Genomic DNA, 13,835 nt, shown 5'->3' with positions numbered 1-13,835 from the left:
TGCCCAACAGTTGAGTGCTTAAAACCAGCTAACGGCTCCCCACTTGAGCCCCAATTTTTACTGCACTTCTATCAAATCTGTCTCCATGCCGAGACAGCTGGGTGCACTTCCTGCTGATATATTTGCATTTTCATACATCTTCTGACAAATCCTGGGGGATACAGGCCATTAGGATCCTGGGCTAAAGGTACTATACATGAATGCTAAATGAGCTGTTAAATAAAATCACCCTCCTCATATTTCCTTTCTGCAGAGCTTGGCAAGCCCTGTCCTACTGCTCGCCGTGACATATTGCTACAAATGTGAGTGAGTGGAACATATGTATCACTTTTTGCAAAGCAGGGAAGGCATGGCTTGTTGTCTATGCTGCTCATGCATCTCTTAATGTTACTGTGATCAATGTATATTAAGCTCTATACGGTATGTTTAAAGTAATAAAAGGTGTTTTTAATCCAACCGTATCTCTGTTACAGGCAACATTTTCTGAAGAATATATGAATTTCTGGATTCTTAATAGATGACCAAGGCATCAGAGAATATGTTGAACTGCCAATTGCACATTTATTATTAGCATTTATGTGTTTTCATGTGAGAAACTTTGATTTCATCCTTCTCACGACTTCTTTTTAAGAAACATTTCACAGGAAAAGAATAAATAAAACACCACAGGTTTCTGAAGTCTGCTGCAACATGAGACTGTCTGTGAATCACCATCCAAACTTTGGAACAAAACACAGAGAAGAAAAACATTTGGTTTAGATCTGATGCACCCCCTGTGCGTTTTTACATTTGCAAAAAAATCTGCGAAGCTGCCCTCATTTTCATTGTGTTCAGTGTTGGTTGCTGTCAGAACATCAATAATTAAACGGTTTAAGAAAACGACCTTTGGTGCGATAAGATTCTCTCAATACTGATGCGATCTCCAGCGACTTCTCTTCAATGCGATTTTTTTTTTTTACTTTGAAAAGCCGTTCTCGAGTTTGAAAATGTTAATTCAAACCAATGTGGCCTTGAACTTTATACTTTTTTGCTCTCACTTTCTCTCTCCCTCTCTCTCGACGTCTACCCATCTAACCACACATCAAAGTGCGGGCTATAAAAGCCTGTGGTGAGTGCTCTAGAGGCCCGGCATAGTCTGCATCCACCAAGGTATCTGTGTGTAAGGGGAAGTTTAAAGAATCACCAGGACTTTCAACAACTTAAAATCTTGTAAAAGTGGGATTATGATTTCTGATTCTCTTTTATATCCCTGAGTCTGACAGCGCTGTTGGCCTAATACCAATCAAAACAACCGATTGTTGGATAAGTTCAGTCTCTAGGCGCTATCACAGCGTACTAAGGAAACCAGATTTGACAGAATTTTCACAGACTAAAGCATTTTTAGACACCGCTGCCAGAGAGTGCAGGTTAATAGTAGCCAGGTTTATGTCATTACATTTGTCAAGGATGTTAATAAAATATTTTCACATTGGTAGCTTGTCTTTTGTTGATGGACGACACAAAATCTACACAGGTCTGTGTGGGGCTGTGCTTTAAGAGAAAGAAATATCTAATAAATGTTTTGCTTGTGAATATAACTCGCTGAAGGAAATGACAAACTCATCTCTGCTTGAGGCGATTTAGAAAGTGTTTTGGGGGAATGAACCTCATTGCGTATCTAAATTGCATGCAGATAAAAGTAAACGAAAGAAGGCAATGTATCAAAAAGTGATATTTCCTTCTTGCAGTAAATTTAAGAGCCTGTAATAAGTCTGCCTATACACACGTTATGCAGGATGTGTTATGCTCTTCATTACGAGGATGTTGACCATTATAATACAGCGCACACTGCATAGATAACAGTGCAACGGTTTAAATTTTTCATGTTCTTTTTGTAATTATCTTGACATTGGGGGAATGAAAACATATGCAGGTAAAACAAGAGAAACAAGGGGGGTATTACAGCTCCTCGTGTGTGCGCCTTGAGGCTTGCATAATCTCCATCGCTTTTAAAATATTCAGTTAATTGTGTTTCATAAGCACTATTCTGCCAAACACACACTGGCAAGACTATATCAGAATATATCATGTGTTCTATATAACATAATTCCTGTTTATGACACATTTGATACGCGTAAAACCATATGGACACATAATACCCATATTCATTATGTGTCATTTTGCTGCTATAACTATGTATAAAACATCATGGGTTTGTGTGATACTAGCCAGAGCTGTATTATGGATTAAAGTTATAATATTGTAGCTTTTACATTGGAAAGTCTAAAACAAAATGTAGAAATTTCCAAAACTGTGGTGATTGACATAATATATAATATGCATTACATATATAACACACGCTCTGAAAAGGCCGTGCTTGCTGACCTACATGTATCAAGTTGTTTTGCTAGATCTGTAGAAGAAAACATCAGTCAGTTGACTGCATTTGCCTGTATTTTTAGAGAGATGAAAATAGCCAAAAACATCCTAAAATCTTCTGAATGCTTTTCAGACCCTGAAAAGCCCCTGGGAGCGGATTATATTTTTAGAAACAGGAGATATGTTTTCTCTCTTGGGGCGATTCTGAAAAGTAAAAAAAGGTAAATTATCTCAAAGACACCATGGTTGGCTCATATACTGTATTTTTCATCTGGTTATCTCAGACTCATGTCTAAATGTCGCTCATGTAGACACAACAGCAGGTTTCTCAGTTTCTTTCCGTGTGTTTTACAACTGTCTGTTTTGTTGCTGTAAGATAACTTTCCATTCAAGGGACAATAATAGCAGGGTGACGTGAAAATAACCTCTAAACAGTGTCCTATTGTCTCGACAGATCAATATTTACCTTTATAAATTATGTTGTTATGGCGTGATGATGAAATGATTTCCATCAGATCAAAGCACAACTAAATTTAAAAAATAAAGTAAAATGTATTAATTCACATTTCAAAATCAAGTATCAAGAGGAAGTGTGTCTCCTAAAATTTAGTTTTAACAAGAGCTTGACTTATTTATCAGTTGGTAGATTTCATCTATGATGGTCCATCACAAGTATTTTTTTATTCAAATGGGCAGCTTTTGAGTGTTTATCAACATAAAGTACTATTTAAATATGTATTTATATTTTTATTAATTTAAATTGTCAGCAATTGACCGATACTGAACATACAGTACTATTTTGCTATTTTTACTATTTTTTAATTTTTATTTATTTTAATGGTCAGCATTTTTGGATATTTGATACTTTTTTTAATTGGCTGAAAATGTAATACATTGCATGTATAACTTGTAATTATGTAAAATAATAATAAATAAATGTATTTGTTTGAAATTGTATAGTCATATTGGTGCACAATCCACATAGAAAAGGTCCATTTTCATTCTAGCTCAAAAGATCACTGTAAAATTATCATCATCATCATCATCATCGTCATCATCATCATAACAATCAGCAATAACCAGTTAATTTTTTCCCTCTTAAATCTGTATCAAATATCCCATATCAGCCTGGCTCTAGTTTTAATGTGCAGAAGTGCAATTTTAGAGTATGACTGTTTGTTGTTTCTCAACATTAAAACATAATGTTCTCACCCGCTCAATATGACTAAGTAAGTGTGTGTGGTAAAAAAAGATTTTAAAAAACACTTGCCTTAACTTCACCTTCACCAGCTTCCTTATTCACCCTACAAATTTAAGTATTTAGAGCACATTATGCAACATGTTCTTTTTTTTCTTCTCTTTCCCTGCAGGGGTTGTTAAAATTTAATCCAATCTAGTCTTTAAAAAAAACTGACAGAGGCTGTACATAACAAGAATACAGTAATTCACCTTCCTCAATCATCATGTCTAAAATTGGCCTTTTTGAGTTTAGCAATCAGATAGTCCTCCATCATGAAAATGCATTAAAAAGGACATGTTATGTTCCATTAACTACACTGGACTCAGCAAATAAATATCTTAGTTAAAGAAAAAAACAAAAATTCAGAGATATAAAAAGGCCAAGTGTTGTGTATGGTAGCATAAAAATACATCACTGAGCTGATTGTTGAAAAAGAAAAAAAAAAAAACACAAAAAAACAGAGCAGCACATAATCTCTGCTCATTAATTCACTACATTAAAACTTTCCATAAGCCAAAAGTATCACCTCTGGAGCTTTCCAGCTGAAAATCAGATATTATTTTTCTGCGATGCTCTCACCTCCTCCCTTAATTAAGACAGAAGGATTAATTTATTTGTATAATTTATTTTATAAATGTAATTGTTATTTATAGGATAGAGCAAATTTGCAGGACTGTTTCCACCTCTTTCTTCTTCAAATATCAGCACCTACAGCTCATGTGTTGCAGATGTGTTTCACTTCTTGATTAAAGGATGTTTTTATGTTAATTCTTTTGAGATTGCCAGGTCTGTCACCATATTAGTCCACTCCTAGCAGTGTTTCTATCAATACAAATCAGGCAAAATGGCTGTTTTGCATGATTTTTAGGTGTTGGTGGTGTATTTCCCTTCTTCTTGTTCAATGACAATGATGGTGCTACAGCTCGGTCACTTCTGCATAATAACAATTCAGAGGCTCAGCCGAGGAAGCTCAGATGTATTTTCTCTGATACCTTCACTCTTTGATTCCAGGGATTGGATGGAAGAAAATGATAGCTTATGCCAAAATATGATTTGACTGGAGATGTGCTTGTCATGTCTCAGTACCAGTAGAAATCTGCTCAGGGGTATCAGCCACCACGACTACATCATTGTGACACAGAGGAATATGTGTTTAGCAGTGTTGCCACGAAACAAATGATCTTTTCTCTTTTCCCTTAAGGAAAATAAAGCTTAGCATTTACTGCAGACGTAATATTAGCCTCTAAAGTTTCACATCTGAGCCTCGGCTTTATCAGACTCATGAAAAGCCTGGTTTAAACTTACAATCTATAACAACACAAGACTATATCTGCACTATTCCATTAATCCATAGGAGCTATAAAGGTGTTAATAAATGATAAAAGGTGAAGAAACGTGCTGAATCATCACAGCCTCCATGGCAGCTTATTTGCATGTGTTGGATTGGTATTAGGTGCACATCTATCTATTTGTAAAAAGGATTCAGAAATTTTTCCTCTTGTCTTTTTTTTGTCTTCCTGTCGTTTTTCTTCTAAAATGCAGATAAATGCCACCAGATTTTTTTTTAGATGCAATGAAATCCAGTTACAGTAGGCATGTGCCCATCTTTTCCCACACTGATAATAATTCTTCACTTCATCCACATCAGAGCCCTGCCTCAGGGGACGGGGATGGGAAACACAGATAGAGCCTGTGTAGTTCTTTTAGCGATGGCTCAAGAGAAGCTGAAACTGACACATCAATCATGGCTCCTGTTTGGTGCATTTCATGAGAGACGTCACACTTGTATACTAACAATATAAAGAGAAAGATTGCAGCCTGTAAGTGGTGACTCTTTATGGTGTGTATTTGGAAACGTGATGCTTGTCACTTAAATGCACTGTCCCATAAGCAATATATTACAGTACAAGATAAACTCAATACCTCAGTATCATTAGTGGTTGCCAGTCTTATGTAAAAAGTCTGATAAAAATCGATTGTCCAACAGATACAAATACAGGCCTGGGGTTTATTTTACAGTTTATGTTATTGCAGTCATGATATTTGTTAGAAAATAACACATTTTTTCCAAGCGTTCAGCCCTGATTCATACTTTATACATAATGTTATATACAGGTGCATCTCAATACATTAGAATATGATGGAAAAGTCAATTTCCAGTAGTTCAAGTCAAATAGCCCTAAACAAACATTTTCATATTAAACATACTTTTTAAAACTGGTCTTTTGTAATATTCAATATTTTTTTAGACACTGACTTTTAGGTCTTCATTGAATGTAAGCCATAATCATTTATAATAAGAATAAATTAAATAAATTAAGACATGAAATGTTTCATTCTGTGTGTAATGGATCTATATAAGGTGTTATTTCCACTTTCTGAATTTAATTACTGACATAAATAAACTTTTCTATGATATTCTAATTTATTGAGATGCACCTGTATTAGAGCCAGACAGAGCTATCGGTTGACAGATATTATCAACATAATAACAATATAACAATATTGACCTATCAAAGGTCTGTGTCGGTATCTGTGAATATGCTGTCCGATATGTGCCATTATGAAAACTTATTTTACACAATATATAATTCAGAAAATTTTGCTTGCCGTGATTTGAAAATATTATTTTAAATTTTGAAAAAGTCAGATATTGACTTAAACTGAACAGTAATGAGGTTTATTTAGCCCTTTATTGTATTCCTATTTATTATTTATTTTCTCAGTTATCATTTATAGAATTGGCTGACAATATTATACATTGTTCATATAATGTATAACAATGTCAAGTTTTATGAAGGAAAGTAGCTCTATGGGAGCATTTGCAGCATAGTGAAAAATTGGTGTACAATCCACATAAAAAGGTCTACTTTAATGCCAGTTCAAAAAATTACTACACCGTAATAAATGATTATGTAGTCATTTCATTTTACTTAATATATTTGATAAAATGTATTAAATATAAATGCGTCCTTGATTTTGAGGCAGTTGTTTAAAGGAACACTCCACCGTTTTTTCATATTAAAACATGTTATTCGGTCAAGTAAGACGAGTTGATACAGACCTCTTGCGTCTCAATGCGTGCACTCAATCGCCCTGGCGTGCGGCGCCACTTGGCTAGCACTTAGCTTAGCCCAGTTCATTCATTAGGATCCAAACAGATGGACAGTTAGAAGCGACCAAACTCCTCCACGTTTTCCCTATTTAAATACAGCTACACGAGTAGTTAAATGACCAAGTATGGCGACACAAAATAAAACGTGGCGCTTTTCTAAGCGGATAAAAAGTTCGACTCGGCGCAGTAATATCATCACTCCTGAGGGGAGAAGATTTTTCAGGAGTGATGATATTACTGCGCCGAGTCGAAGTGCTCCCAAGTGCTATTCCGCCATACATTATAGTTATCCTTTTTATCCGCTTAGAAAAGCGCCACGTTTTATTTTGTGTCGCCATACTTGGTCATTTAACTACTCGTGTAGCTGTATTTAAATAGGGAAAACGTGGAGGAGTTTTCGCTTCTAACTGTCCATCTGTTTGGATCCTAATGAAAGAACTGGGCTAAGCTAAGTGCTAGCCAAGTGGCGCCGCGCGCCAGGGCGATTGAGTGCACGCATTGAGACACAAGAGGTCTGTATCAACTCGTCTTACTTGACCGAATAACATGTTTTAATATGAAAAAAACAGGTTCCTTTAAGTAACTTTAATATAAAAATGTTTGAGATGGAATCTACTTATTTTGATCACATTAAATATAATCTTTATGTGTATGTAATTCTAAATCAAGAGATTTTTGAATGAATCCATCACAATAGAATTAGTCTGTTTTTAATTGACAGGCACTTCCTGTTAAGTTGTTATTAACTCAACTTGTAACGTAGTTAGATTTAATTAATAATATTACATGCAATCTGTTGCCTCAATTTTATTGACTAGCTATTGCTTATCTTTTTTTACAGTGTATATCTGCCACCATATGTGTTATCCATGAATTCAGTATCAGCATCGGCCTCAAAGATCCCATATCAGTCGGGCTTTATATGTAAACATTACAGGCACCAGCTTGCAGGTTCTCACACATGAAACATGTCATGTTCTTGTGCAGAAGATTCATATCTATTAAGAATAATATATTCTACAATTCTACAATGTCAAAGTTTTTATCCAAAGTGACGTACATTAAGTGCCATCAGGTAGCGCATACGGCCATTGCAGATAGTGCACTTATTTTATCTGTGTAAATTAAGTGTGAAGATGTTCAGTACATATATAAGGCATTCTTTTTAACCATAAGCTTTCCATCATTTACACTGCACACAAATATAATTCAGTAAACTTCAACTTCAATTCCAAATGATTTTATTAAGAACTTCCACCATTTGTTAAGAATTTTTATCGTGACATCAGTGTCAAGACCATCTTGCAGTTATTTTTGATACTATTTTTCAAACTTTTAAAGAAATGAATGTTCTACTACACAGATAAAAATGTAATTCTGTGTCACTGTTCATGGGTTAGTGAATAGGGGTGTAACCACATACCAGTATTAACGATAAGCACATTAAAAAAAATAATTTGGCATTAGGCTGATTTGAGACGTCTGAGCTTTGTGTCGGGTTAATAACTTATTAAAAAAAATAACTGACATGAAATTAGATTTTAACGTATCTATTTGCTTGTTTAAAAATTGATTTTTACTACATCTTTAAATATTATTATTTTGATTCTGATGCATTGACATCCATAGTGACAGCAGTGAATAACAGTAAAATATTTTAAAAAGCTCTTGTTGCTTCTTTAGATTTCCATCCACGTCCCAATCACAGCAATGGGCATCACCAGCAGTGATTCGGGGATAATTGTTCCACATAGTCGTCTCTGACTACTGGTTCTACAGACCAGTGGTTTAATATCTAATCAATCTGAATGAATTATGAGCTCCTGTCTGCTCTATTAGAAATACAGACTTGACCATTACATTTTTAATTAACCCCAAGTACAACATATTGGAGAGCTGTCCCAGATGTCACTGTGTATAACTCTGGGTAATAGAATGAAATGGCTTCACATATTTCACATGCTAAATTTGAAATCATATTGGAAAGTGAATGTCTTTGGCCAGACTAGAGCAGAGTTTGTACTACTTATCAAGTGATTAAGGCAATCTCTTTATTCGACTCTAGTTTCCATGGAGACGTGGTTTGATTTGATGAGCACAATGTGTGTGTGTATAATTTGCACAAAAAGTCTGAAGTAGGAAAGATACAGCTGAAAGTAAACCCCCTTTTCTTAGTGTAAAAAGCACATCCCCTACTATAAGACTTTAGGAGCCCAGTAACCATGGCAACCAAGCATATAAGGAACAAATATAATGCTTTTGTTTTTAAAAAGCAGCACGTCAACTCTGAAATAAAATACTGGTTTGTTCAACTATTTACCAAAAACTGTAATTGATTGAAACGAAACACAATCTGAATGAGACACACAGTGTCACCTCCCCGAGGCATTATACTGTCTACAAAGCCAGATGTGATGTTTTCAGTGCTGTTTTTAAAAATAAAAAAAAAAAAGTTGGAAAGCTACAGGCTGGAGAGTTTTAACCACAGGCGAGTTTTATTTGATGAATAATGCAGTCATCTATGATCAACAAAGTTGAAGCAATCCTTACAGCACAAGTTGGCACATGTTTTTCAGGCTTGGTGTTAATAAATAGGGTCTTTCTAAAATGTTTTCCATTACTTATTTCGCACACAGGGAAAGAAAATACAACAAACGTTTTATTCATTATCATAATCCATTCATTCATTTTCTTTACCGCTTATCTAAATTTGGATTGATGGAAGCTGGAGACACATACAGTACAACAGGATAGTCAGTAGAGGTGTGAATCAGCAGAGACGCCACGATACCTTTTTATCCAGATACTTGAGTCACGATATGATATTATTGTGATTTTAAGCATTTTGCAATATGGTGAGTAATGCAATACAATATATTGCGATTTAACTGTTTAACTGCATTTTTTTGTCCACAAAATTAAATTCAATCAAGAATTGTTTTGTCAAATAAAGAGAAAATTTTCAGTCTACTCATTCACTTCACTTCAGTCTTTTCATTTCTCCACAGTGAGTCAAAACCACAGACTGACCAACAAGGTATTCACTCAAACTGAACTGATATCAAACATGTATGGACAACAACTGCAGCATTTTTTTCTCAAAACTTTCCTCAATTTTAAGCTTCACTGCTCTCATTTTTTAATGAAACATTAAAAAGCCTAAATTTGCAGCGTCATTTCGACAACTTCCGACACGTTATCCCGACACATAGATCTTCTAGTTTCATATGATACCAGTATCTCCAGTATATTCCTAAAAGTGAGCCCACAAAAACAGTGAAAATACTGACAGCTACCGTCCATCAGAACACTAAATATCGATAATTGGCGGCCATGAATCCATATAATATTGTCATGCAAAATATTGGGATACTATGCTGTGTCGACTTTTTTCCCCGACCTCTAATAGTCAGGGTTGGGGAGTAACTGAATAGAAGCAACAGGATTACAGATGTATAAATACAAACAAGTGTAACTGTATTCCTTAACAGATGCGGCAGCTTCAAAAACACCCTCTCAGGCAAACAGCATGGTGAGTAACTGCTCTTTTTTTTTTCTTTTTTTTTTTAGCTTGATAGCCTTTTTATTGACATTGTAATTATTGGAATAACGAGCCTTAAATCTAATACCACTCATATCAACCATGCATTATCTGCCAGCATCAAAACACAACGTGTTAGATTTGTAAAGCCCACCTCTTAATTGATTAAATTGGCTGCCTGCATGACATTGACGAGCAAGTACAACAGCTCTGAAATGCTGAGAAAAAAACCCTGGAAAAAAAACACAAAGCCAGGTGCACCATTCCATAGGAAAACAACGGTTTTACTGGTGATGCATTTCTTGCAGCGCGTTACCATGTGATCGCACCCTTACAGTGATAATTGGTTCCATTCTGAATACTGAATCTTTAAAAATAATTACAGGGTCAAATTAGCTCAGCAGGACAATTTTTAATTATTCCAATATTTAGTTATTAGATAGATAGATAGATAGATAGATAGATAGATAGATAGATAGATAGATAGATAGATAGATAGATAGATAGATAGATAGATAGATAGATAGATAGATAGATAGATAGATAGATAGATAGATAGATAGATAGATAGATAGATAGATAGATAGATAGATAGATAGATAGATAGATAGATAGATAGATAGATAGATAGATATTTAGATTAGAATATGTTACAATTTTAGTGAATTGAGTATTTTAAAAATAACTTTCCCAACACTGAACAGCCTAAAAAAAATTGATTAAAAGAAAGTGTCAACAAACATTATTATTAGCTTCACAAAGGATGGATCTAAGCTTTTGTAATAATAATCATTGTGTGAGATATTTCTACAGAAAATGTCATATTAATGTTGGTTGACACATAATCGTTTTTAAATTAGTTTAGTTATCAGAAAAAAAAATTACAGATATTTTTGTCCTGAATGAAAGGTCAGTAACCACATCTAAAAGTAGTCGTACAGACACATAAAAACTCACATAAACACACTGAACATGTGCACAAAGGCACTGGCTTGGCTCAATAAACTGCGAGAGAAAGAGGGTTTGGGGACTGCCTGAGGAGATCCTGAATTTGCTTGATCCTAATTACAGCGTCCTGCTGAGGAGAAAATGTACATCATTATAGCCATTAGTTATAATCATAGCCAATTAAGGCCAGAGCTAGAAGGCACATGGGCTACCCCATATCAGCTAACATGGGTTCATGCACTGGAGCTGGCACACAAAATCATTACATGTGACAAAAAGCTGCTCCTTGGCCATTGTAATGTGGAGCTGCGGCTGCCCACTTTCCTCGCTCCCCTGTGGGACGGCATTGTAAGGTGTAGAAATGGCATTGTTTCATTCGACAAAGTGATTTATGATGAGGGATGATTGGTTGATGGTTGCCATGTGTCATGGGTTAATGACCATATTTGATGGATGGTGACAAAGCTGGGTCAGATTTCCAGAGCTTAGAATGCCTTTGAAGAGTGAAGCTTTGTGGCTTTAACTTCTGTCCACGCTGATGGAAAAAACCCTTAAAAACATATTTGTGGTATAGCTTTTCTTTATTTTGGTCAGGTGTTATCTTCAAAAATCACATGCTGGCTTGAGTTGCCACAAGAGAGGCCAGAGAAATCCTCTGAGCGCATCCTTTCTTCCAAGTACATCTATTACACTCTCCTCCTCTCAGGGCACCGCAGCAACACAGCAGCAGAGGTCATCTGCAGTTCAGTCCGCAATTAACTCTATGCAATTAATTTCTGATTTCAAAAGAATAAACTGTTCTGAAAAATAAGGCACACTGGAATTTGGGAGGGTATGGTTTGATTGGCTTTCATGGTGGCTTAGGCTGAAACATTTTGTGCATAATGGCTAACACTGTGCATTAGTATGCCATTAGGTCCCCTTTTGCATATGGGGATGAGTATGCGTTTGGCAGGAATATATAATCAAATACGCCTTGTGTGTTTGAATTACTGTAGAATTATTTGTCCTGCTGCCCATTAGTTATCCTTGACTTTCATATAAATTAATTTAGCCTACAGCACACAGAAGACATAGCTATTCAGTATACATTGCCTGCTACATTATGGTTGTACATTTTGTGTACAAGTACAGTTCAAAGGTGCAGGTCAATTACAACCTCCAGCGGCCAGGTGTTGTAACGTGTTTAAGCCACGAGTGAACGTTGGTTTGATCTCTGGAGGGAAGGGGTCAAGATGAGCTAATTGTCAGAGTAAGGGCATGGGTGTATTTTAAGCACTGGATACCAGAGGAAACGATGACTCCTATTCAGTCCAAGGAGAATTACTCGGCTGGTGAATTCGTTAAAAATGTTTTTTTTAGGCTTACCAGGTTTACTTCCACATTATGCAAAATGGGCAAAAAAATGAGACAAACACTGAAGATGCAATACCTTGACTGGCCACTGACTCCAAAATGAAGTAATTACACATTGACACCTAGCCTGGGTATACCCATACTGCCTTGTCTGGTGTTAGCCAGGCTAATTGACACCCATATTAAAATGCAAATCTTACAGCAAAAATAAACATTTTTAGAGACTGGCACATTGCTTTTTCTACCTTATTCATGACAGATGTGAGGGGGGTAAATTTGTCACCGGTCAAATCTATATAAAGCAGGGATCATCAAATACATTTGTCCAAGGGTCAGACTTTTTCTAAGCAGACACTGTGGGTGCTGGACTTTCAAATATAGAAAATATAATGTACTTGCCTAGTTAGCCTATAATCTCTTGCCTAGCCTTTCTTACAAAATTCACACTATCTTTATTAGTCTAAATCAGTGTCAACAGACTCCTTAAAAACATGGGGAATCCATAATGATAACTGTGATAACTTGAAATTAAAAGGAACTCGGACTTCCAGCAAGGAGGCTATAAAAAAGTCAAGAACCAGCCAGAAATCATTTTCTGAATTAATTACGCTGTTATTCAGATGATGACCACTGATATAAAGGCTTAAAACTACACATAATTATGGGCGTGGGTACCTTTATTGAGAGACAGGTGCCTTTACAGGTGGCTCGCTGCTGCATTCAGTCTACCTCAGCTAACCCCTGCTCCACGAATTTTTTCGATTAGCCAGTAGTTAGGAGGAAACAGGCACTGCCAAGATGCCAAAGAGCTGCCCAGTTTCAACTTTATTTTGGATCGCCAGAAACCTATGGGTGAAGTCACGTAGACTACGTCCATATTTTAAAGTCTATCGTTATTAGTCCCATTGAATATGCGTAGTAATGTTTTTCTCCAGTTTGCCCCACCCAGTCACAGATATAAAAACACAAAAACTACAAATATAATAACTCCATGGATCAAAGCTGTATAATGGAATGAGTCAGGGAATTTGCAGTTTGAGGTGTTCTATCAACAGTTTTATAATGGTGGTCTTTTGGGAAAATCTTTTTAGGGTCACAGGGGGATTTCTGGTTGCAGTACCGAAAGTGATCGCTGGATAGTTGTCTGCAAGGCTGTATCCAGTTCTCTAACACATCTATGAGTCAGAGCTATGATACGTAGAAAAGGGAAATCAGGCTTCTTTGCCTATTGGAAGGAAAAAGACTTTGAGGCAGAGCTCTTTACAATTAGCTCAAGG

Source organism: Centropristis striata, chromosome 11 (assembly GCF_030273125.1).
Source record: "Centropristis striata isolate RG_2023a ecotype Rhode Island chromosome 11, C.striata_1.0, whole genome shotgun sequence".
Lineage (NCBI taxonomy): Eukaryota > Metazoa > Chordata > Actinopteri > Perciformes > Serranidae > Centropristis > Centropristis striata.
This window is presented reverse-complemented; position numbering follows the sequence as displayed.